Source organism: Vicugna pacos, chromosome 3 (assembly GCF_048564905.1).
Source record: "Vicugna pacos chromosome 3, VicPac4, whole genome shotgun sequence".
Lineage (NCBI taxonomy): Eukaryota > Metazoa > Chordata > Mammalia > Artiodactyla > Camelidae > Vicugna > Vicugna pacos.
The window spans coordinates 50470222-50497659 of record NC_132989.1 but is presented as its reverse complement, the minus strand read 5'-3'; the positions used below and the strand labels follow the sequence as shown (position 1 = coordinate 50497659).

At 38.1% G+C, this 27438-nt stretch overlaps 1 long non-coding RNA gene and 1 other non-coding gene across 2 annotated transcripts in view; both read left to right on the top strand.

The window, feature by feature from the left end:
* LOC140695603 (uncharacterized) overlaps nt 1-27438 on the top strand; it is a 137243-nt gene that overhangs the window by 62765 nt on the left and 47040 nt on the right. The window lies entirely within an intron of this gene.
* Nucleotides 17968-18071, top strand: LOC116278212 (U6 spliceosomal RNA). Its single transcript, XR_004187609.1, has one exon. It is a non-coding gene; the product is annotated as a U6 spliceosomal RNA (small nuclear RNA).

Below are 27438 nucleotides of genomic sequence, written 5' to 3'. Positions count from 1 at the left end.
TGAGAATCTTGGCTGAAGTCGTGCCTGAGTACTTTCTGCCCAGCTGCAATCCAACTAGTTTAGCTGAAGTTAGCTTCATTTCCAGAGACCTCAAAAGCCTTTTGCGTATCCAGCACCCAAATGGCCTCTGTGCTATTTTGTGAGAGGTTATGCTCCAATCACAGCTCCTCATCTCAGAGCTGCAGTTACATTTCCTAGATTTGCACAGATGCAAGGCTCTCCCAGAACTAGGATAAGCTGTCAAGTTGTAGGGCAGCTCAGTTGCTCCTTCGAATATATGCCCTAAGGGACAAGCACTTCATAGAGCATTTTGAAAGCTGACAGCTTACTGTTGGCAGCTGAATTTTGACATTTCAGGCTATTATCAAAACTCTCTCAAACAGCTGAAACTGTAGTTATGTGACAGTTATGCCTCCTGTGAGGCATGTTTATCTGGCAGGAAGAATGCTATTAGTTGCCTTATTATTCTGTTGTCCTGTACATTTCAGTTGCTTTTTGTTAATCAACTAAGGCATTGTTAAGATATCTCAAATACGAGGCAGGTAAACAGCCACAGTTAGGATTTTAGCCTCAAGACCACGCTGAAGTTAAAGATATGGAAAAATTTACTACTGAATTTCTGAGAAATGTAAAAAACAACACAAGAATCCACATATTTGGTAGTCTCTGGAAAAACTCACACTTAGTCCTTCCCCTATGGACTTAGAAAGAGGTAATGAAAAAAATCATATTTCTTCGCAAACTAGAGCTGAATCACTTGGTTATGTTGGTGTCTGAAAACACATTTTATCAAAATAAGGAGCCGAAAGGTGATTTTATTTTATATAATATGATTTGCCTAATTTTCATTCCATTAACTGCTTAAAAAAATCAAATGTCTGACAGATGAAAAAGGGCAGAGTTAGAAGAGCTATTTGGAAAAGAGTAATATGTCAGAAAAAGAAGACTTTTTTTAATAGCAAGAGGAAGAACAGTGTTCCTGTAGCTATGTTTACTTCCTATACAAACTATATATTTTTGTTAGTGAACACAAAAAAATGAAATTATATATATATATATTACTAATGGCAGAAGAATACTGTTCTTTGGTTTATAGAAAAATTGTTTAAAAACAATTTCTTTATCTCTTTTGGAAAAACATACCTTGCTCCCCACTGTTCACCATCACCTCAACTCAGAGACTTAAAAAACTTGGTCCCAGCCCCCATAAAACCCTCATCAAAGAATGCAGGAAAGAATCCTACCTTCTGCTTGAATGCTGGATAAGCACAAATTAAAATAAGTCATTAAAATAATTAACCCAACTAAATCCCCCTGGGTGCCACAAATTGAACGTCAAATTGTGGAAATCTTTGATGTCCTTTGATTCCTGACAGAGAACTGAATTTGATAAAACAGCTTGGCAGTGACTCATGGTGATACACATGCATGTACCCAACACCAAACAGGCAGTCCATTCAGTAAATTTAACTTCCTCAAAACAATTTTCACTGGGAAAAAGAAAATATGTTTAGTTGGGGTTTTCTCATGAGTCAAGTTTTACAGAGACATATTTTAAATTAGTGCCCCACTCTGATCTGTAGGCTAAGTTATATGGTAGTTTTGTAATGACGCTAATAATATATAATAACAACAGCGTCTAACACATAAAAGAATGTGTATGATGTACTAGGCACAACTTTAATCTATACATACACACATACATGCACACACAAACCACACATATGCATACACATACATATACCTTGCATATATATATACACACATACATATACGTATATATAGTATTTAATCCTCAAACATCCTTGATATTGGTAGATGCTATTATTATCCCATATTGCAAAGAAGGAAATAGAGGCCTGAAGAGCTTAAATAGTTTGTGCAGGGTCACAAAGTGGTAAGGGTGGTCTGTAAGGCCATCTGACTGTAAGGCTTATGCTCTTTATTTATTACTACATTATAAAGCTTTTTGATTGAGTCACCAGAACTTTTACATGTTGAAATATATTCATTTTAAGCTTACCTGCAGTACAAGAATTTCAGAAATCTATATGAGCTCCTTCAAAAATGTGCTCAATATAATGAAAAGGAATAACCACAATAGAAGTGATATTTTCAATGCTTCCATATAGAAATGTCTGGAGGCAGAGATTGGTAATGGAAAAATATTGATTTTGAGTTTCAAAGGTGATGAACTTCAGTACTGATAACAGACAAATTTATGTCCCTTAAGTTTCCCTCTCTAGTTGCAAATTCCCCTTTCCACGTTTGAAAAGCTGGATTTTAGAAGTGATGACAGAAGTATTACAGAGTCAGCCTTAATGACAGCTGTTAGCTCAGATTAGCACAAGTAAAAATTTCCCTCAGTTTCTGCTGCACATCTGTTATAGTTTTTTTTTTTAATTTGTGGGTAGTGCGTTATAGGATGGTGTATGGTTTTTTTTCCCTACATTTAAAATACTTTTCTGTATATTCTTTTTTTTATTATTTTGCCTCATTTCCTGAAAGTTTTTCTGTTAATACATTGTATTTATTTGTTTTTTATTGAAGTATTGTCAGTTACAATGTGTCAATTTCTGGTGTACAGCACAATGTCCCAGTCATGCATATACATACATATATTCATTTTCATATTTTTTCATTAAAGGTTATTACAAGATATTGAGCATAGTTCCCTGTGCTATACAGAAGAAACTTGTTAATGTATTGTAACCTCTTAGCTTCAAACAGACACCAAAAAGTAAATAAAACTATGAATGCTTCCCTCAGTTAATATAAAGATTTATTTGGATTTTAAAATATCTTGGCATTATTTTTATATATAAAATGATTTTTCTATATTATCATGCATGTCTGAATTTTAGAGTGCTTAATTATAGTTATTAATTGCAATATAAGATAAACTAGATTTGAGAGGTAAGTTCTCTGTTTTTGTTAAGACTTCTGTGCACTTTGGTTAGAAAATTGTGTGCTACTTTTTCATTAATTTTATTAGTAGTTTAAAAATAAACAAAAAAAGAAGTTAATTGGGTGGCAAAGTTTATGACCTGTAGATAGCCTAATTTTTTCTTTGCCAAAGGGCTTTTAATAAATGTTATATGTATATGTATGTATTTAGTAAATGTTATATATATACATATATATTTTTCATCTCCTTATTTACATTTCTCACTATTGAGGTAGAATGGAGCTTTATTTGGAATTTCTACTGAAAAAAGTGACTTCAAGAATTATCACCGTCAGTCTGCTCTGAATCTCTTACCATGGCAGCCCCCTTAGGGACAGCTGCAGCCTCCATTCCACCATACACGAGCTGCCTTGGGTCATGTGGTCAATACAGAGCAGAGGAATAACTACAATAGAAGTAATATTTTCAATGTTTCAGATACAGAAATGTCTGGAGGCAGAGCTGGTAATGGGAAAATACTGATTTGTGAGTTGAAGTTCATCAGGACTGATAATAGCCATCTTTATATCTCAAGAGTTTCTTAAAGTCTGGCTTCTGGCCAATTCTGGCTCCACCTAGGAGGCAGTCATGAGAAATGGAAAGGCCATGGGTTTATATTCAGGCTTTAAGTTCTCAAATTCCATTCCAGATGGTACAAGAGATTGAAATTTTGTTTCTATGACATCTTAGCCTCAGTCTCCTTATTAAACTGGGAGTAAATATAAATTTTAAATTTTTTTCTAAGGACTAAAATGAAATGAAAAGACTAAAATGAAATGACATTTTCTGAGTCTCTCAATAAATGTTTCTGGGTATCTCTCTCTCTCTCTGTATATATATATATATATATTTCCAGTTTGCTAGAAATCTGACAAAAATTTTCATTTTTGAAATAATGATGAAAATAGGAAAGTATGTATTGATCAAGGTATACTTTTGATGGATTAAGAAATATTTACACCTAATTAAACTTAAAAGCTTTTGCACAGCAAAGGAAATCATCAACAAAAAGGAAAGACAACCTACAGACTGGGAAGAAATATTAGCAAATGGTGCAACTGACAAAGAGTTAATTTCTAAAATATTCAAACAGCTCATAAAGCTTAATATCAAAAAAAAATCCAGTCAAAAATGGGCAGAAGATCTAAATAGACATTTCTCTAAAGAATACACACAGGTGGACAACAGGGACATGAAAATATGCTCAATGCCACTAATTATTAGAGAAATGCAAATCAAAACTACAATGAAGTATCACCTCATGCTAGTCAGAATAGCCATCATTAAAAAGTGTGCAAATAATAAATGCTGGAGAGGGTGTGGAGGAAAAGGAGCCCTCCTGCACTGTTGGTGAGAATGTAAATTGGTGCAGCCACTATGAAGAACAGTATGGAGTTTCCTTAAAAAAACTAACAAAATACTTACCATATGATCCAGCAATCCTACTCCTGGGCATATATCTGGAGAAAACTCTAATTTGAAAAGATACATGGACCCCAAGTTCATAGCAGCTCTGTTTACAATGGCCAAGACATGGAAGCAACCTAAATGTCCATCAACAAATGAATGGATAAAGAAGTTGTGGTGTATATATACACAGTGGAATGTTACTCAGCCATAAAAAAGATGCAATAATGCCATTTGGAGCAACGTGGATGGATCTAGAGATTATCATGCTAAGTAAAGTAAGTCAGACAGAGAAAGACAAATATCATATGACATCACTTACATGTGGAATCTAAAAAAATGATACAGATGAACTTATTTACAAACCAGAAATAGACTCACAGACATAAAAAACAAATCTGTGGTTACCAAGGGGGAAGGTAGAGATAAATTAGGAGTTTGAGATTAATATATACACACTACTATATATATGAAATAGATAAACACAAGGTCCTATTGTGTAGCACAGGAAACTATATTCAATACCTTGTAATAACCTATAATGAGAATTTGAAAAAGAATATATATATGTATGTATGTATGTATATGAATCACTTTGTTGTACACCTGAAACTAACACAACATTGTCAACTATACTTCAATAAATTAATAAATAAAAGGAAACATTTACATTGGTCAAGACACTATTCACAAAGCCCAAGGTAACCGAAAGAAGGCTGGGAATTGTAAAGGTGCATGTGAATTTTCCATGAACACTAATCATTTCTGCCACAATGAAAAAATAGGATAATTAATACATAAAAATAAAACATTGGGAGCATCTCTCTCTTGGGGTTTGAGGGTGTGTCACCTTCCTGGAAGGTGCATACATTCACTAGCCCAGAAACTCTCCAAAGCCTATATTTTAGAGTTTTTACGGAGGCTTCATTACAGTCATTATTTGTTAAATCATTGACTATTGGTGATCAAGTGAATCTCTAGTCCTTCTACCCTCCCCAGAGGTTGGGTGTGGGGCTGAAGTTTCCAACCCTCTAATCATGCCTTGGTTTTTCTGATATTTAGTTCTCATCTTAAAACTGTCCAGGGACCCCAGCTACCAGTCATCTCATTAGCATACAAAAAGACACTCTTGTCACTCCAGAGATTCCAAGGGTCCTGGAAACTCTGTGTTAGGGGCCTGGGATAAAAACAGATACTGTAAAATAAAAGATACTTGTATTATCCCTATCATTCAGGAAATCACAAAAGTTTTAGAAGCTCTGTGCCAGGAACTCAGGGTAGAGACTAAATATGTATTTCTTACTATGTCACACAAAGTGGCTTAATTTACATGATACAATATATGTAAGGGGAGTGGGTAGTAAGGTGCTAGAAATATTTAACAACCAGCTTGCTGGAAAAAAGTATGCAAATTTATACATACATTAGGTTAGTATAAATTTTTCTGATACAAAGAATGTGTAGCACACTATTTACAAGTAATAAAATAAAATATACACTCCTCCTCATTATTCAGAATGCTTTCATTGATTTCTGCCAAACATTTGTGTTTCTAGTCAGCTATGATTGCAAATGATGAGCACGTACAGTAATGACATGAATGTCATGTTATGATGTGAATATAGTGAAACAACAAAGATATACTTTGAAACTTCACTTATTTCTCAATGATGTGAGTTACTTTTTTGCTGTCTTAGGTAATAGTTTTCGAATATTGGAAGAACATTTTGAGTTTTCACAATGTAATAGCTGCAGACATGACACACTTTTAATTTAATCAACACTGCTGAGAGTTCCTCCATCATAAGAATATGATGTTCTTAAGCCTTGACAATCAACAAAACAGAAAATTAAGCCTTGATTTTTAGCAATTTGTCAGTTTCCGTCATGTAAATACTTTCACCAAGACAGGTTCCAGTCCTCCAGTGTGACATTGTTGAATGTGGAGTGGGAAGAGATGCTCAGTAGCTTACTGTTGTATAGTATTCCCATGATAATAATAGATATAAATAACCTTGAGAGGATAAATAATAGTAGGCTACAATAAAACCATAAGAAAGTGATAATTTTACATATTTTACTATCTTTGTTTTTAATATAATTTATTTAGTTTAAGTTGAAATAATTTAACTTTAAATAGTGGTTGTGTTTAGCAACTGTCCTACAAAATTCCTGAAAAATCAATTGATTTTCATGAGTTGGTGTAAGCCAGCTCTAGCCTACCACTGAGGGTGAGGTAAGACCTCTTATTCTCAGATAGTAACTTCACCACCTCTGATTTGACCATAATTCTGTTTCTTTGAGCTTTGAAGTCTTTTAAATCTCCAGCAGTCCTTTTTGGATGTTGTAAATGAGATTATAAACTTCATCAGACAGTGTCCACATTATTCTAATATCTGTAGCATAAGCAGCTCCTAATACAGTGCTACAGTAAATATATATCCAGGCACTCAGCAAATCCTTACTGAATACAATAAAAATGCACAGACATCTAAAATGAATTATACCTTGCACCTATCAATTAAGGACTTTATTATTTTAGCAGAGGTTCAGTGGTAGTCAAACGAGAGCAATGTCTATAGCATGGCAATGGGGTAGGAAGAAAGAGTGTGGCATCCTGAGGGAGGCAAGCATCTACTTCAGACTTATTAAGTGGTGATCACAATAGTAACAGTCTCACACACAGGAGTCAGTGGCCTGATTGTGAATGCTGAGACTTCCTTCCTTCCTCCTTCCTTCCTTCCTTTCTTCCTTCCTTCCTTCCACAATATTTTACTGAGCACATACTGTGATCTAGATTATTCTAGGCATCAGGGATATAGCTTCAAAACCCGCAGGCCTGTGCCCTCACGGTGCTTACATTCTTTGAAAGAGAAGCAATTAACAAATAAACAAGTACATATATAGTGGTCAGATAGTATTAAGCACTACAGAGAAAGAAAAAGCGGGAAAGGGACTTAGGATGAGGCGGGTTGGTGGTGGGGTCTTGCTATTTCATATAAACTGATCCGGAAAGGCCTGTCTAATAGGTTGACATTTAAGCAGGGGCCTGAAGGAAATGAAGGAATCAGCAATGCAAATATCTGGGGGAAGAGCTCCCAGGAACGTGAAATAAGTGCAGGGGTCCCAAGGTGGGAGCGTGTTTGATGTATTTGGATGACAGGTGAAGAGGCTACTATGGCTGGAATGGAGTCAGCAAGAAGAGAACGAATGGTAGGACCTGAGGTCAGAGAGCTAATAAAGGGGGACGGCAGAGGGCAGAAGTATAAGCTGATCTGTGAGTCACCTTGATGTCAAACAGATCTGGGTCCCAGGACCCTCCCAGGCTATCCTTGGGGTCCCTTGTTGGTTCCAGGTTCCTGCCCTCTTATTTGCCTCCCACACTCCTGTGAACATCGGATTTGGCTGAATCTTCACACCTGTGTTTCTGTTTGTGTACTTATGTAGTCTCACCCTCTCAGTCCTGACAGTGCTGGTCTAGTGCCCCTCAGAAGCCTGCCCTGTTAGCATGCAGAATGCCTCTCTTCATAACTCCCCAAAGAAATGCTCATTGTCACCCGTAATGTACCGTGTATGCCATGTAGCTTGTTCTGCTTTGTCTATTCACCTGGTTACTAAATTGTCAAAATAGCCCCTTCACTTTTTTAATTGCAAATGATAAAACCCAACTTAACTGACTCTAAGAAAATGGGAATTCAATTGATTCGTAGGGCAATACAAGTTTCAGGTGTGTTTGATCCAGGGCTCAAATGACACCACCAAGATCTACTTGTTCTCCAACTCTTGGCTCACCTCAAAACTGGTTCCAGTTTAAGGCTCTTCATGGTGGCATGGTGGAAGCTCCAGACTAAGCCTTTTCAGGTTCAAATTTAACCAAAAATGGTCTCTCTCTGTCTCTGTCTCTGTCTCTATCTCCATCTCCCTCTCCCTCTCCTCAGGTGTCTCAGAAAAATTCTCCTTTAATCTTAATAGTTTGATTACCTATGTCTGAACTAATTGCTGGAAGTGGGAAAACATGAAGCCCTGACTGGAGAGGCCTGAGCCATACTCCTTTCCCTGAGGCAGAGGTAGCTCATCAAGTCCTTCCAGATCACATGGCTAAAGGTGAGAAAGGTGGTTCCCAGAGGGAAACTGGGGTACAGTTACGAGGATAGCGGATTGATTTGGAGTAGCAAAATGATTAGACGTTCTCTATACCTGTTGCTTATTCTCCTATTGGGCCCACCCCACTCATTCATCTAGAAGTAGGTTCTTGCATTTTCGGCTATGACCTACAATAGCTACCTACTTTATTTTCATGTATCCATTATGGGATCCACACTTTAGGGCAGCCTATGGCTCACAAATTGTAAAGTCTGGACTAACACCATCAGTATCACCTGGGAGCTTGTTAAGGATGCAAATTCTTGGGCTCCACCCTTTTTCTACCAAATCAGAAACTCTGGGGATGGGGCCAGCAATCTGTGGTTGAAAAAGCCCTCCAGAGTTTTCTGATTCAGGCAAAAGTGTGATAACTTCGGCTTGGATCTGTGTCTCTGGGTTCCTCTTTGTCATACACTGTTTTAGGACTCTACGGGTCAAGCGACAGGGTAAGTCGTGATGAGCACTCTTATCTATCAAGTCTTGTAAGTGCATGTGTGTTTTGTTTCCTTCCTTCCTATTCCATAGTGCCCCAAGTCTGCATTTCTGTTCATCTCCCCAGACCACTGGACCTTGTAGGAACGCTTTTGGCAAGATTCCTTAGGAATGATGCCTAAAACCCCACCTGGTTCTGAGAATAACTCTGTATCTATGACCCTGCACTAGATTTGTAGCATTTTAATTTCTTTTATGATTTTTTCAGGTTTCTTTTTGTTGTTTTTGGTTTTGTTTTTGTAGTGGTGTTTCTACAGTTTACCGTATATACCTTAAGAGTCAACTTTGGATTTATATTAGCTTAATTCCAGTGACATATAGGGATAATACTCTATATAACTCTATCCCCTTTTCCCCCTTTTTGTGATATTATTACATGTTATTTATTAATGTTTCAGACCCAATGATACTTTATATCTGTGGTCATTTCCCAAGCCCAACACAGCTTTGCTCCTATCCACCTTCTGCTGTTACTGGCAAATACATTACACATACATTACATTTCTATATGTATAGGCCCAACATTACATTATATATGTATTAGTTTATACAACTTTTTTAAAATCAGTTATTAGAAGTGAGAAAAATATGCATTTATGTTTACTGTATTACTACCTTTAATTGTATTCTTTGTTTTTTGTGTGTGTTTGTGGACTTGAATTACTGTCCTAGGTCACTTGCTTTCAGCCTGAAGAATTTATCTAGTATTTGTTGCAAGATGGGTCTGCTAGCCATAAATTCTCTCAGTTTTTGTTTATCTGGGAAAGTTTTTCTTTTGCCTTCAGTTTTGAAAAACAGCTTTGCTGGATATAGAGTTCATGGTTGACAGTTTTTTCCTTTTTCCTTTCCTTTAAGTATTTTGAATACATTGTCCCACTGCCTTCTGGTTTATGTTATTTCTTCTGAAGTCAGCTGTTTGTGTTACTGAGGTTCCTTGTAAAGGACAGCGAGCCGTTTTTCTCTTGCTGTTTTTAGTATTTTCTCCTTGTCTTTGACTTTCATCATTTTGCTGTCATGTGTCGGCTTATGGATCTCATTGCATTTATTCTACTTGGAATTCATTGACCTTCTCGGGTGTGTAGGTTATTAATTTTCAGTAAATTTGAGAATCTTTGAGCCATTTTGCTTTGAATGCTTTTTCTGTTTCCTTCTCCCTCCTCCTGGTGTTCCTCGCAGGCATGTGTTAGTACTTCAGCATTAGGCATGTATTAGTACTACTTAGCAACATTGATGGAGGCTCTGTTCATTTTTCTTCATTTTTTTCTCTCTGTTCTTTGGCTTTTGAATAATCTCTATTGATTTCAGAGTTTACCAGTTCATTTGTCCGCCAGTTCAGATCTGTTGTTGAGCCCCTCTAGTGAAATTTTTATATAAGTTATTCTGCTTTTCAGCTCTAGAATTTCCATTTGACTCTTTTTAATAATTTCTATCTCTTTATTGATATTCTCTGTTTGCTGCAAACTTCTTGAAAGAAGTAAACTTCTTTCACCATACTTTTCCTTTAGTTCACTAAACAGATTTATAATGGCTATTTTGAGGTCTTTTTCAGTTAGATCTATCATCTAGTTGCTCTCACAGGCAGTTTGTGTTGTTTGTGTTTTTAACCCCGTGTATGAATCATACTTTCCTATTTCTTTGCATGTCTCATAATTTTTTCTAGAGGGTAGGAAACTGGACATTTTAGATAATATATTGTAGCAATATTGGGTACTGTTTCCACCTCAGGGCTTCTTATTCTCATTTGCTTGTTTATTTTTTAGTGACTGGCTACTATTATTTTAGTGAAGCATGTTTCCTCACCTCAGGATTAAGTCTCTGATATTGCATCTCAGGAAGGTGCAGCTTTGAATGTGCCAGCAGTCCCCCTTGATGACAGTGGTGTTGGTAGGGGTCTCTAGAAACAGACCTGATCTAACCAAGATGTTTAACACCACTAATTGCCTGCTGATTGCTCTATTGTTTTTAACAATAACTTGGAGGTCTAAATTGTTCTAAAAGTTAATCCAATCAGTTTGTGGTTCCTATGATGGAACAGTTTCTGAGGTACATGTTCTGACCCCCTGCTGTCTTATCCCCCTGTTTCTCTCCTATAAACTAACTGGCGTGCAGTCTAGGAAGTATCTTCATTAAATCCATCAATATCTCAATTGCCTTTCACCACTGTCTCCACTATTCTTGAGAGAGCCCTTAGATTTGAATTTCTCCATACTCCATTGCAAATGAAGTCAGTTCCTTTGGGAAGAGATTAAGAGCTGTCTGTTTTACAGTCTGTTTCTCCTTCCAGGCAAAAAATCTCTGAACTAGGATTTTAGAGCTGAGAGTGGGGGCAATAGCAAGCTTCTCTCTGTGTGACACCCTGTCCTGGGATCTCAGCGCTCAGTAGAGGGTGGAGGCAACAGTCTGAGGACCTCTCAGCTTGACTTTGCTGGCGCAGAATCACTGCCTCTTGAGCCAAGGCAAGAGCAACCATGACTCCCTCATTGTTGGCCTGTAGCTCCCAAGGCAAGCCTGTGTTTCACAAGTGGGGGCTGGTGGAAGAAGGCGGAGCTTCTACATCTCGACCACACTCAGCTGGGTCTTAGCCTCAGCTACAGGTGGCTGGAGCAGGATGAGAAATGGTGGAGTCTCCTCCAGGGAAGAAAGCCTCTGACTGGGAACTGGTAGGGGTCTCAGGGAGCCCTGTGCTCGAGGCTGCAGCCATCTGGAGTGGAATCTCCACCTTGCTGAGCTGAGAGTATGGAGGGAACAAGAGGACTTGGTTCAGATTCCATAGATTCTCACCTTTCTTACCAAATTTTCACAGATTTTCTTGAATAGATATTTCATTTGCTATTTGCTCTTAGGTTGATTTAAATAATTTTCACCAGTTTCACTGGGAAGTGGCTTAGCAGAGCTCCTCACCTTGACATGCCAGAAGTCAGTCTCCCTTACACTAGACTTGAATTGATGCCATTTGTTGTTTTTGTTGTTTAAATCCTGCCTGAAGTTAGTTGTGCACTTGGGTACTTTGTGATCTACCTGACCCTTCACACAGTACATTTGTTACAGTGGGTTCAACGTTGATTGAGCACCTTGCATAAATGGGGATGCCTATGGCTTCCAGACTTGGCGTTCAGCTGTTGGAGACAGGGCCTCATCATTACTTATCTCAACTTTTGAAATAAGTTCCTTACTGTTCTCCCTTTATTCATCCTTGTCCCTTAAGCCCTTTCATGCACACTATTGTTACAGTGATGTTTCAAGAGTGTAAATTGATAAAGTGTCCCTCCCCTGCTCAAATACATCCTTGACCTGACCTCTACCTAGGTTCCTAACTACTGGCCAGCCACCGTCCCTATCATGTGTGTACATACAGTGTATGTTCTGGCAATGGCAAACTGCCTGCACAGTGTTCTGCTTCAAACTCCTTTACCTTTGCTTGTATTTTTCTTTTGCTTGGAATATCCACCCTTTAATCCACCTCCACTCCTTTTTGCCAGACTTTCTTAAGAAAATCTTCTCTTTCAGAGTGGGTTAGATACTGTTCCTCTGAGGACCCCACACTTGTCTCTAACTTGTATTCACCATATTGCATTGCGTGTACTTCTCTTTCTCTTAATGCCTAGGACATAGTTGGTACTCTAGAAGTATTTTTTTTGTGTGTAAATGACTCAAATGATCCTTAACTGCCTTCTCAATAACTAACTCTAGGTAGTATCTGTTGGGTTCTGGAAGCAATAGTTGCCTTTGTTTCACCATTGGTCTTAGAAATGTAGCAACCCACAGCCTGCCAGGCTGAATGCACCTGAAAGCCTCAGGAAATCTTGTCACTGTGCATTTTATTATGTGACTACAACTTGAGCTGAATAGAGAGAAATGAATCCTGGCCAGCACTGAGCGTTGTGCCAGGAATAGAACAGTGGGGCCATTGCAGTCAGTGAAACCAAAGGTTACCATGGTGTTGTCAGGGAGTGTTCTTGAACTGTAGCTGGACTGTGTGCCTCATTCCACCCTGGCCGCTGCTCTGTGCTACTGAGTGGAAAAGTTGTGAGCTCTCTATGCACAGAAGAATGTAGCGTATCCCTTATCTCCTAAACCTGTCCCTGTGGAAACTACTTAGCCTTGAGTAACAGTGTCGAGCAGAATAGTGAAAATGATCTTAGCCCCTCCTAGGTGCTCAGTAAATGTCATCTGATATGGAGTGCCTCAGCCAGGGGCATCTCAAGTAGTCTTCACCATCATGTTCCTTATGCACAGCACACCCTTATTGTCCCACTTGCAGCATCTCTAGTTATGACTTCCTTTTTCTCCTCTAAACTGAGAACTGACCTCACTGAGTGGTGGGTCTAAGGCGTCAACTGACTAATAAACTATGTTCCTTTTTGAGTATGTAATGTTAGATTTTCCATCTGAGGGGAGGTTGAGGGTCAAGCAGGACTGCCATAGAAGCTAGAGAGTGCAGTGTGCTTCCCAGATCTGACTGCGACTAATGCTGCTGCAGCTAGAGAGTCTTCCACTTCCTTTCCTGCTCAGAGCAAGATCTTTTTTACCTTCATACAGATGAGAATTTGTATGGAATTTTAAAAACCCACAAAAACAAAACCTTTGTCTTGAGTGTAAACCTATGGGAATGAGGATAATCTCACAATCTGCAATAAAAAGGTCATCTCTTGATCTTGGATGTTACCTGGCAAAGTACATTCAGGATATCACCACTGGCAATGGAAAACTCAGAGTGCCTGCAGCCCCCACACTGTGATTTAGTGAGGGGAGAGACTGAGAGTATTTTTGTCAGAGGAACTGATTCTTTGCTTAGCCTCAATATTTCATAAAAAGCTCATTGCAGCGAATTTTTCATTTGGCAGCATCTGCTGTGCTATCATCTTGATATCTTCACATTAAGTAACACTGACACTTCAAGGTCAAAAGGAAGTCAAATTGACATGAAGAGTATTTAATTGTCAGCTTTTGTTAGTCACACATATATATATACATATACATATATATATATCTTCTATAAAGAGGCAGCCAAAGCATGTAATCAGTGTTTGCAGGAAAAGGAAAAGTTAGGAATCATGGAATCATTGGGCAAATAAAAAAGTTAAAATTTTAAGATATGCAGCACATAGTAGGAAGATCACTAGAATGAACATTATACTTAATTCTGACATTGTTGACCTTCAAGTCATTTACACTGCAGGTCTCAGTTTCCCCAACAGTCATTTAGGAGAATGAACTACATTAATTATAGTCTTTACTCTTATCCCTATTCTAAGTGATAAGTTTTCTGCATACCATTAGAATGAACTTCAGAGATGTTGCAAAATATCAAAACATACTAGGGGAAAAAGAGATTTTGTTTTGTTTTTTAGGTTTTTTGTTTTGTTTTGTTTTCTGAGCACTTAAATAGTAGAATGGGCAGCAGTTTCTTAAATGAATGGATTTAATGCAGTCAAATGCTTTACCACTGAACTATACCCCCACCACAAATGAATGGATTTAATGGAATGGAAATCACAATGGTTCTTATAAGTCAGGGAAATGAGCCTGCAGTGTGCAGGGACTAGACTAGAGGAAACTGGCCTGTTTTCATTTCCAGTGGAAAGCATAGGATTCTGTGGCAATAAAGGACCTTTACTAGGACTGTTTTAGAGGTTATGAGATTATATGTAGCCTGTGTAACCTAGTGGACAGAGAACAGGATGTCAAGTACACTGTGCCTTTACCAGTGGCCAATCCTGAAATGACTGAGAAACATCTGCTTCTGAGCAGTCTTGGAAAGTTAGGTATTCTATTTGAGGATAATATAAGCATTTGTTTCTGGAATTGTGCCCAGTAACCCAGAACACACAAAAAGGTCTTAGGGTGATTCGATCAGTGTTCTTGTAAAGGAACACCAAAGCCTCAGATTCTGTTACTGGCAAGACAGAAATGCATTATAAGGGAAGACAACATGTTTCATGGGATGACAACATGTTTCATGGGATGATGGCTTGGCCTGGAGGGTGCTCAGGAGAATTAACTGACAGCAATTAGGAGCAATGATTAATGCTAACCTAAACTTCTGGGAACCTTGCCTAAACACACTCTTTAGGATATGTTGGTGTTTGCAACATTGCTTTTTGTTTTGCCTCTGCAACCTGATGCAGTTTTGGTTAAGGTCCTGGTTAGTCTCTGTTGGCCCTGTTTTTGAGACATACAGGGACATCCTCAGACACACTTTTTCTCCTATTTGGTCATCTCACACACTATCCACAGTTGTACTTTGAGAGGTATATTCACCTTTCTGGCATATTACTGTTTTGTGACACTCACAGAATCTGTGGCCATAGTGCTGCTTCCATAAACTGGTCTGTTATTTGGGTTCTTGGATGTAACATTGGTATCCACTGTCAAAATGATAGACCAATGCCTGTGTGTCCATGGGCCTTGTACACTTTGGCCTGGGAATGAGGGAAATGTAAGGACTAGGGGATATTAAAAGCAGATTGTAAGTGACTTTTCTTCGTTCCAATTTCTCAGGCTGAACTGGGTTAGGTTGGGTGGACAATGAGAGCCTCTGGGAAGAAATGGGAGACACCTACTTGACATCAGTCTAAGCCTTTTTCTTTGGGTGCTTTTGTTGCTGTTGAGAAGTCAGGGGACATTCTGTAGTTCAGGAGTTGATAAACTATGACTCACGAGCAAAGTAAATCCTGCAGCCTATTTTTTATAAAGTTTATTGGAACACAGCCACAGTCATTTATTTACATGTTGTCTCTGGATGTTTTTGCACTAAAACAGCAGAGGTGAATAGTTGCAGCAGAGACTGAAGCCTGCAAAGTCTGAAATATTTGCTGTTTGGTCCCGCAGAGAAAAAAATGTTTGCTTAATTCTGCTATAGTTCTTTCTCAATAATCAGCTCTTTGGTATTCTGTGGTTGCTAAAATGAATTTAGGTGTGAATTTTTTTTCTGCTTTTCTGCTTTGGAATTACTGTATTTTAACCAATTCTTAGCCATTAACTCTTTGAATATTTTCTCTCCCCCATCTCTCCTCTGTTCTTGAAACTCTGATTAGATTTATGTTAGAATTTCTCATCGTATTCTTCATTTATCTTTACCCTCTTTCATATTTTCCTTCTCTTAGAATTTTCATGCTGTGTTCTGGATAGTTCTCCAGATCTCTGATACACTAATTCCTCCGTTGTGGCTAATCAGCTCTTAAACCTATCATTGAATTTTTAAGCTTGTAATTGCATCTTTTTTAAACAAAAGCTTTAGAAGTCCTATTTGTTTCTTTTTCAAATATGGCTGGACATCTTATTCATATTTTACATCTCCTCTTTCATTTCCGTAAACGTATTAAGCATACTTAATTTAAAATTCTGTGCTGCTAATTCTAGTGTATGAAAACATCGTAGATCTGATTCTATAGTTCTGTCCTTACTGGCTCTCAAGGTGCTAGTTTACATGTGAGTTTTGTGATTGTTTCTAATGATGAGCTCACATTTCTTGGATCTTTTCTCTGGAAATTCTTCAAGCATTTTTAGTTGTTGTTCAGGGTATGTAGCACACCATACTGCCAGAGAGTTTTTCTAAACCATGTTATCCGTACCAGCTATACCAGAGATCTCCAAATGTTGCAGGTTATTAAGTACTCGCCTGGACCATTAATAAAGCTAATTCTTTGATGTTAAATTGCTTATCATTTCCTGCACTTTCTTCTTGCTTTTGATTTGGTCCTTGAAGACAGGAAAGTGAATCTTAATTTCTTGCTGGGATCCACGGTGATATGATACAAGCTAAGAACCCTTTCACATCTTGAAGTCCTGTTTGATTGTTTTTCAAATCTGCCTTGTCATAACTCTCCTACGCCTAACATTCTTGAGAATTGGATATGAAATCTGTGTCACTTCACTTCCTAAAGCTATTTCAGGTGACTCCTTCTGCCCACTTGTGAAAATTCTCCTGCTCTCTAGAAGCAAATGGCATTGAGTATACCACTTTCTATCTCACATTGTTCATGAAATCTACCCCTGTAATAATCATTCCCATTCCCTCACCGTAGACTCTGGGTCTGCTTCTTGGTCTTTTATTCCATTTCTAGTTCTGACCTCTTCTTAACTGACTTTAGAATCTTCTCAGATTTTTTTATTTCTTCTTCAAAATAAACTCAACCACTATACTTCGGCTGCCCACTTCCATAATCACAATGAACTTCTCCATCTTGAAAATCATATACCAAGACCTTCCTCTTTTTGTAATTTCCTGTTTATTTAGGTCACTCACTAAGTTAATCCTAATATATCAATTCTTTGACCTCAGTGAGACACCCATCCTGTTTATCATCTACCTTCAATGTTTCAAATATTTCCTTTTTTTTTTGTCCTCATCCAGCTCGTATTTTATAATTCAAGACTTCAAACACTTCTTAACTAATTCCCTAAGGTGACTTGCCACATCCTCTTTCTATTCTTACTTGGTTAAATTCTAGTCATGGATGAAACAAAATGTCCTTTTTCTCTATGTCCCTACTTGGGCTGATGAGTATTCTGGAAGAAATATCATGATTTTCACTTTGGTAGTGGTTGACTAGATTATTTGGACAAATTTATCTTAATGAAAATATTTTTAAATGCTGATACAGTATTAAAATATCTCTTTTAACATGCTTAAGAATTTTTGCATATATTAAGGAATTACCAGACAAAATTTAAGAAAAACTGGAAACTCAAAGAAGTAACCTGAAAGGTGAAGTCATTTGACTCATAAGCATTTTCTGATGCTGGAAAAGTTGTGCTTGTTTTCGGTGGCCTCATAGTACAAGGAATCATGATTTAAGGCCCAGGGCCAATATTAGTGGAGAATCTAATGAGACTTTCTTCACATTAAGCCAGAATCACAAAGGGCTAGGCTCTCAGGAAAGGGTGAGTCAGAAAGAAATTTTTGGAAAGATTGTCTTGGAACTACACACAGAAGAGGAAAAAAGGAAAGAAAAATTACTTTCTGAAAAGTGTATGTGCTCACTTTGGCACATATACTAAAATTGGAGTGATGTGGAGAAGACAAGCATGGCCCCTGAGTAAGGATGATACGCAAATTCGTAAAGTGCTCCATATTTAAAAAAAGAAAGAAAAGTTGTGACTACAGGCCAAACTTTGTGCAGATTTGCAGACTAAGTTCACATATCTTGAAGGGGTCTACAGAAACCTCAGGGCAAAATTTTACTTTAAGGTGGTTCTAAACTGGTAGTTCCCTTGGTTTCCAGGCAGAGATAAATTCAGATCCCCTTTGGGGGTAGATGACTTTATAGATAATGTTAGATAATGTTAAACTTCAAGAAATCCCCACAAATATTTTTCAGAGAAAATGAAAAGTATATAGCCAAAAATGAAATCAAGAACACAAGGCAACAGACTATGTTCAGAAGGAAACATTAGGAGTAACACACTGAAAAAATAGGTCTACAAAGACCACAATTTGGATGCATTGGACACAAATTGTAAATATTTTTGCTTACTCTACATAAATAAGTGGCAAATCCAGGAAATTCTAAAATTTGACAGTCTAGCAGACTCAAAAGAGTCATGTAAAACTTCTAGAAATGAAAAACAAAAAGTGACTCCAGTTAAACTTATTCTGGATTTAACAACAAATTATCCACAGAACTTATTAGGAAGGTGAATAGAAATAAGGATGAGAAAAAAATAAACATAATAAATCACAGAGAGACAAAAATATAAAAACTAAAAGGTTATTAGGGCATAGAAGAAGGTATAATGTACATTTCAATTTGAGGAGGGAGAGAACAGGGGCAGAGGCAATACTTGACAAAATAACGACTGAGAATTTTGCAGAGCTGATGAAATATACCAATCCAAAGATTAAAAAAACAATAAAATCTTAGGCAGAATAAATGACTTCATACGTAGATATTTTACAGTGAATTGTATAACCCAAAGAAAAAGGAAATATCCAAAGCAGCCAAAGAAAAATGTCAGAATACTTTAAAAGGAGCAGGAGCTAGGCTGACTGTTGACTTCTCAGTCCTAGCAATGAAAGCCAGAAGTCAGTGCAATGATATCTCCAAATTGCTGAAAGATACACATGCCAAGTTAGAGTTCTATACCCTGAGAAAGATCTTTAAAAAATAAAGGTGAAATAAGGTCCCTTTCAGACAAACAAAAATAAGGAGTGTTTGTACTAGTATAACATCACTAAAGGAAATTCTAAAGGAAGATGAGCCCAAATGAAATGCCCAAAATGAAAGAGGGAATGGAAAGTAAAGAAAATGATAAATACATGGGTAAATAAAAATGAACACATATGTATAAGATGATAATGTATTATAGAATCAAAACAGTATTAAAATACATGATAATGATGATGCAGTGGGTGAGTAAATTCAGTGAAAGCATGCTACAGTCTTAATACCTGGTAAGAAGGTAAAGGTATTGATTACCTTTAGAAATATTTGTTTAATTAAACAAAAACTTCAGCAAAGGAAACCATTGACAAAATGAACAGACAACCTACTGAATGGGAAAAGTATCTGCAAATAATATGATTGATAAGGGATTAATATCCAACACATCTAAACAGCTCATGCAACTCAACACCAAAAAAAGCAAACAACCTGATTAAAAAATGGGCAGAAGAACTGAATTGACATTTTTCCAAAGAGGAATTGCAGATGGCCAACAGGCACATGAAAAGATGCTCGGCATTGCTAATCATCAGGGAAATGCAAATCAGAACCACAATGAGATATCACCTCTCACTGATCAGAATGACTGTCATCAAAAAGAACACAAATAAGAAATGTTCGTGAGGTTGTGGAGGAAAGGGAACATTTGTACGTTGTTGGTGAGAATGTAAATTGGTGCAACCAAGTGGAAAACAGTGTGAAGTTTCCTCAAAAAACTAAAACTAGAACTATCGTATTGCCCAGCAATTCCACTCACGGGAATGTATGTGAAAAAATAAAAACACTAATTCAAAAAGATGCGTGTATCTCAATGTTCATTGCAGCATTATTTACAATTGCCAAGACATGGAAGCAACCTAAGTGTCCATTAAAAGATGAATGTATAAAGAAAATGTGGTGTATATATATACAATGAAATACTACTGAGCAATAAAAAAAGAATGAAATTTTGATGTTTGCAGCAACATGGATCGACTTGGGAGCATTATACTGAGTGGAATAAGTCAGACAGAGAAAAACAAATACTGTATGATATAACTGATTTGTGGAATCTAAAAAATACAGCAAACTAGTGAGTATAACAAAAAGGAAGCAGACTCACAGACACAGAGAACAAACTAGTGGTTACCATTAGGGAGAGGGAAAGGGGGGAAGGCAATCTGGGGTTGGGGGAGTGGGAGGTACAAACTATTGGGTGTAAGATAGGTTCAAGGATGTATTATATAACACAGGGAATATAGCCAATATTTTGTAATAACTGCAAATGTAAAGTAAGCTTTAAAAATTATAAAATTAAGCAATAAGAATATACTTTATGTACTTTTCTGTATGTTATATTTCAAAATAAATAAAAAAATTAATCCAATTATTTGGTCCACTATAAATTTATGGTCTTCAACTTTAGTCAATAGTAGTTTAATCCTACATGGTTTCCATAGTCATGTCCCTCACATGCTATTAAAGAATGCTTTCAAACATTCTCCAGTCTCTCTGATCTCTTACTCTTCTACTCCCAATCTTTTTCCTCCTCTTCGACATACAACCTTACCTCCTAATTCAGAGTATACAGCAGCCATAAGATGAGCACTCCCTCAACTTCCTGCTACAAACATTGAAACTTTCTCAACAGCAGAATCAATTGTTTCCTGATTTTTTCCTGTTAAGAGGACTGAGTTGTCCCTTGTTGATTCTAAGACTAATCCTCTATTCCTTGTTAGGAGTTTTGTTCTCCCTACCCCATTTCCCACCTATACAACACCCTTCTCTTTAATGGACCCTTATCCTTAGTATTTAAATATATTCCAGTTTAAATACTATCTATCTGAAAACACATACACACAGACTCAATCTTTGACCCCAAAGTTTCCTTTTAAATAATCCTGTCTTTCTCGTAACCAAACTTCCTGAAAGCATTGTTTCTGTGTTCTGTCTCTGTTTACTCACTTCCTACTCAATCCGCTAGAATAGCAATTTTCTGATGTCAAGACCCTTTTTAGACTCTTGAAAATTATTGAATTATTGAGAGAAGCTCAACCAGCTCTTGTTTAGGTGGTTAGCTACAAGATACTGTCTATTCGAGATGCTTACCTTTTCCTTTTAGATGGGTAAATACTCTAGCCTCTTTATTACTATCTCAAGTAAACATCACAAGAGTAGAATTTATGTCCTACTGATCTTGGAATTCTGGTAACTGACTCTGAACTTGGTACTATTCTGGGCTATTATTAACTCTGGTTATTTCCCTCATCTCTCTAATTCTTTGTTGGTAAATGTGAAAAAATTAACAAGTATTTCAGCTGCATTTCTTTTTAGGTTTTTTTTTTTCAGGTGCTTTGCATAGATTTAAAACAAAATAGAAGAATATTTTAGGAAACAGGAGTCCAAAGCCAATTCACCCCACTCCTCATAATATATGAAAAAAACAAAACAAAACAAAAAGATCCAATTTCACACTCCAGCAAAAGTCTGTCCTATATTTGAGAAAATTGCCCCAGGTGTCCATAATGGAACTTCTGCTTGATATTCTAATATGCTAAAAAGATGGTTTCTCAGGAGATGATAATTCTCTGAAAAGTGACTGAGAAACAGCTTTGTCAACAGCAAATTAAAGTAAAGCTAAGATACAATATTATTATGCTAGCCAAATATAGTGGTTTTATTCCATCTTCAGGAAGTGAAAGAGGTATATAAGGATGCCCAGAAACTAAGCAGGGTTGATCAGGGAAGCACACCAACTGAAAGTTTTACATGGTTTTGCTATGAGATACTCTGCCCCCTTGCCTCCGTTGAGTGGAGGGTCTGTTTGTTTGTTTGTTTGTTTTTTGTAACTATATCTCAAAGCTCTTAAAAGAATATATAAGAGAAAAATGACTTGCAGTAAATTCCACTATGTGTGTGAATGGTTCTGTAGCCAGATTCTGGCATCATTTTACACTTTGTATTTAGGCTATAGTTGGGTAAACTTTGGCCAGCCCTGAGATGTGTGTGTGTGGTCTTTGACAAGGAAGATGGGTGCAAGACAGTTGGGGTGGGGCAGGTAAGGACAAAGCTGGGAAAAAGTATATCTGAATGGTCCTTGCATGTAGTATCCAGGAATCCTGGGAGACATGTAGCCATGTTGAATTTAGATGGTATAAATGGAATGGTATAAAAGGGGTGAAATGTAGCTGGTGTTAGTGTCTTGATAAATAAAAATCTGGTGTTAAATACTACCCAAGAATTTGCCTGCTTTAAAAAGTAAAATTAAATTAAAAGGATGATTTCATTCTTCATTAAGTATTCCTAGAGCAAAAACCAAAAAACAGAATTTATTTCCTTTCTGAATCCAATGTTAAATCTGAAATATAGTCTGAGGCAAAGGCAACCAGCTTCCCTGCAACGCCTTAAGCAAGCCCTTTGTGTTAGCCAGCTTTCATTGAGTACACGGGTTGCCCTAGTGATGAATGTCCTGCTTTGTGTGGTCTCAGCATTTTTTCTGGAGAGGCTGTTTTAATGAGAAGGTGAATAGAGGGGCTTCCTTTGAAACTAGGATAAGAGGAGGGCCACTTCTGAAAATGCAAGCATAATGGTGCCATTCCTTATCACAGATCTGACAATCTGCAGAGCCAGCCTGCCTCCCAACTACCCCCACCCACCACCCACCCCCGCCCCTCATTCTCTTCTTTTGGTTAACTACTGTTTTGGATTGGCCTCTGGCCTCAATCTCCTGGAATCTTCTTTTGAAAGTAAAGAGTAACCAACCAATCAGATCTCATTTTGTCACTCTGGCCTCATCTTCTTTCCTCCAAAAAGAAACTATTCTTGGTGTTTCAGGGAAGGACACACCCATGCTCCTTTCTCCTACCTATTTTAAAACACTACACTTTTTTTCAGATTTACCCACGCACTAAGAATTATGCTTCAGCCTGTCTGAACACCCTTTCTCCTTCAGGATCCATTATGCAGGGCAGGAGTGGGAGGAAACCATGTAATTGCTATATGTGGGGACTTGCTTAGGGCTAGCTGGGGTTGAACACACACAGTAAGCTCTTGATTATCCATGCTAGTGGAGGGAATAGTAATTCAGACCATACACATTGTTTCTGACTTTGAAATGTGTGATGTGATTTTTTTTTTCCTTTTTGAAAGTGGTAGCAGGTGGTTTACTTAGAATAATAGTGAAATTACTTTTGTATTGCTTGTGTCTTTGGTAGGCAAAACTGTGAGAGGTCCCACTCTCCTTTCTTCCCCTGCCCTCCCTACGACCTCACCTAACACAAACTCCTACTGCTTTCATATTGCATGTTGCTTCTGGTTTTCCCCCTCTTATCAAAGTGAACTCTTTGAAAACTGGTGAAGGGATAAGCTTCACTTGAGAGATGATTAATTGAGGGAGACTACTGTCAGATATTTATATTTAAATAAGAGGCAACCTCAAAATTAAGGAAATGAAAATTAATATTTGTATAATCAGTATTTTCACAAATAGGGTAAGTTCCATGAAGGTAGGTATTTATTGTTATTACTGTTTTGATGGTGTTTTTTTATTTGTTTTGTTTACTGTTGTTATCTCCAGTGTTTAGAACAGTGCCAAGTATATAAAATGCACTTAATAAATGTTTGTGGACCAAAGGAATGAAAAACCTTATAATTTTCAAAATACTTATTTTGTATTCCTGCTACTCTCCTAGAATATAGACATCATAGTCATTATTATTAAAATAATTGATTCTTGGCTTATACTCCGTTTTATTTATATGTAGCCAACTGTCTAATTCCTTATAAATTCTCAATGGAATATAGAATAGTGGAAGGATTTTTTTTCATGGACTGTCTCATTGAACTTTTTCTGTTTTGTACTTTGTTGATTTGTCAGACAAAGTTTTCATCATCCTCATGGAGACAGCTTTTCTTCGGAGATAAGTGGCAAAGAGCAGTATGCTGCTCACGGGCCGTTTCTATCACCGGACCTAATCTGTCACAGTGTGTTTGTGTGTGATAAACCGTTCACTGCATAGAGCAATAGGAGTCCCACCCCAGCTATGCCCACTCCAGACTATTTTCTTAATAAACAGAGTTAAGCAAAAGAGTTTTCAGCTTTATGCCATGTTAGTTGACAAGAAACCAGAAAGAGAAAATCAGAATGGAGTGGGAGCCCTTTTCCTTTGTGATTCTCCTAAAGGAGGACCATTTGGCAGTGGACTGTTAAGGTGGGTGGTTTCTGATTCCATCTGAGGAGGTACAACTCTGCTTGGGGTTAGAACTCTCAGAATGCCGATATTGTGTTTGGGAAGTGAGTTAATTGCTTGGCTCTGGAGTCAAACCAGGGCTGAGTACCAGTATTCCCACTGACCAGCTTTACAAGTGGAGCAATTGACTTAGGTCCTCTCAATTTGTTTCCTCGTGTTTAAAGTGGTGATAACAATAGTATCTATTTTTCTGGGAGAATTACATTTTTGAAAGTCTGCAGAAGGCTTAACTTCACACCTGTCATACACACACCCAATTATTGACTGTGATGGGCGCTCCTTGAGCACCTACTGTGTGGAGAACTGTGCCAGAGAACTTTGGCATGCTCTGTAATTTAATCCCAGTAGCAACCCATTCTTTCCAATGAGAAAACTGAGGCTTGTAGAAGTTAAATAGCATGCTCAGTTATTATATAGTCATCAGGGTAATGGGAATTTGGATCTGTGTTTGTCTCTTCATACATCACATAGCCTCCGTGGGGTTTCAGTGCCCAGTTGAATCCATTCTACAGCCATGTCTCCAGTAATAAATACTTCAGATTAAGTTACTGGGGAGATAAAATGCAAGAGCATTTATCAAAGCAGAGGAGCATTTAACTCTCGGGCCGTCTCCCCTCCTTCATGTTCTTCAGAGGTGTGCTTGGGCTCCACCCTGGGGCTTGGCAGATCTCAGCTGATGTGACACTTCTGTGAGGAGCTTTCTCTGACCACCCAATCGAGGGTTGTTATTCAGCCGTACCACAGCTGCCATGCAAGCATCGTCATGACCTAAAAACGAGTATTTGTTTCGGTCCTTGCTGGTTACTCCCACTGCACTATGAGGTCTCCGTGAGAGGGGCCTTTTCTTTGTTCATCGCTGTATCTTCAACACATAGCAGTGCTCAGAGGTGGGAGGGTGACAATAAACAATAACAATAAACTGATTGACAAATGAAGAGGTTTAATTCTTATAGGAAGGCTGTAGTCCTGTCAGGCAGGCATCGTGTAGGAGCAACCACACGGTCAGGCTTTCAGTAATAGATAAGAGGGTGCGGGGAGTGAAAGTTGCCTGAATTCTCTGCCTATAGGTCCCCTTCATGCCCTTTTGATGCCAGGAGGGAGCTGTCCTGATTCTTTTGCCAGGGAGTGAGGTCTTAAGGTGCAGCCCGTGGCTAAATATGTCCTAGCTCAGCTTCTGCTTCATCCTCATTAACTCCACTTCATAGCTGGCCATGGGGAAAGATTAATTTAGTGACCAAGCTTAATGAATAGATGCTTCTGGTCTTACATTTCATGCATCGCTCTCAGAGGCTAAGAGCTCATTGAAGTGCCAGTTTCAAGATGTCAAGGGCAAGCAGCTGGGCTTGGGGGAAGTGCAGAGATATTTCTGCTGAGCCTTTGTTCCCCAGCCCATCTTGTAATCACCAGAACTGCAGCTACGACAGGAAAAGCCTTCAACATCCATTTCCCGTGCAACCTAAAAACCACATTTCTGAATCGGATTGCCTGTGGGAGGCATTGCCACATGTGTGGCCCTCCAAGCACATCAAGCAACACCTGCCTAAGATGTATGGTTGGGAAGTTTTGATTTTGTCACCATGTACACACTTTCTTGTCATTGCATGGTATCTGCTACAGAGATCACTGTCTCTTCCCTCTGAAAAGCCTTGGCAGAGAGTTTCCATTTTGGAGGAAGCTTGTTTCCGGGCAGCCATCTCCAGAGAAAATCGAGTGTGAGGTTCTAGACAGTAAACAACATCACATCCCACAAGGACTGAGGTGACCTGAATAAGTTCCAGAGCGAGTCCGCGATAGCAGCATAATCATTACAGTGTGTGTGCGTGCCCATGTCTGTGTGTAATTGTGATGTATAATTAATACAGAGCCAAAATTAAACTCCTGGGTGAAAGAGACTGGCAGGCTGAAGACGCCGAGGAATATTAACCTCTGAGGTGCAGCTTGTTTACAGCAAACCTCGGATCACAGTGCTCCTCGTTTCAGTGGGTGTGTGCTGTGTTTTTGATTGCTTTTTTTTGTTAACATTTCAGCCTTGAGGAATAAGGATTTTGCAGCTTATCCACTCCCCATCCTCTCCAGCCCCAGAAACAAACCTCTGTTTTGTTTAACCTTGTCCTTAGGCCACTGAAGTTCTTTGGTTTTTCCAGATAATTAATTTTTCTCAAGTGGGAAGACTCATGAAGCAGACAGAAACAGGATATAAACATCCCTCTCTCTTGGCCACGTTCCTTTGCTCTCTCTCGGCACTGACTTTGCCGTGAGTCCACGAAGGTGTGTTACCTGAGAGGCTTTCCAGCTCTTGCTCATGAGTACTGCTCATAGCACCCTTCTTGCTCCTCTGACCTTGAAGAGATGTGACCACTGATTGCTACTGTTGCCCTTGATTGTTAATGCAGGTTTGATTCTTGGGGCTTCTGTTCCTTGAATCAACTATCAATGTAACTAAGCTTGTTTTTCTTATTTTAATTTTTCAAACCCAGATTTCACTTTTGCCTCTGTATTATGATTTGTGCTAAATGTGCATTATTGAAGGATGTAGAGAGAAGGTGGTTTTCATCTCTCTTCTTCCGTAACTGATTGTCTGAAACTCACTGACAGGCTTGAACTAAACAACCATCTGGCAAGACATAGCTTCTGAGCTCCCATTTTACTGTTGTCCACATCCAGATCCCCTGTTGCTGCTCCTAGCTGGATGGTCTACTGTTTTATGCCAAAGGTTATAGTAATACAAATTCTGTGTGTCTGTTTTCAGTCCTAGATCTTATTATTCCCTGTTTGGGCAATGACCTGATTTCTTAATAGTTTTAATAACCTCTAGCTCCTGGTTTAAAAGAATTTTTCTATTGAACCTCCAGAGCATCTTCTAACAAGATGTAGTACATTCTAGACACAGCATCCTAGCATCTTCCTCCTAGAATTCCAATGAGATGAGAGAAGGACAGAGACAGAGACTGAGAGATACACTTTGATTCAATTGACTCTCTCCTGTATCAGCAGCAGCAAATATTAGCAAGTCGTTTTCAGCCTCTTCTGTCTGTGTTCTGACTTTGTCACTATG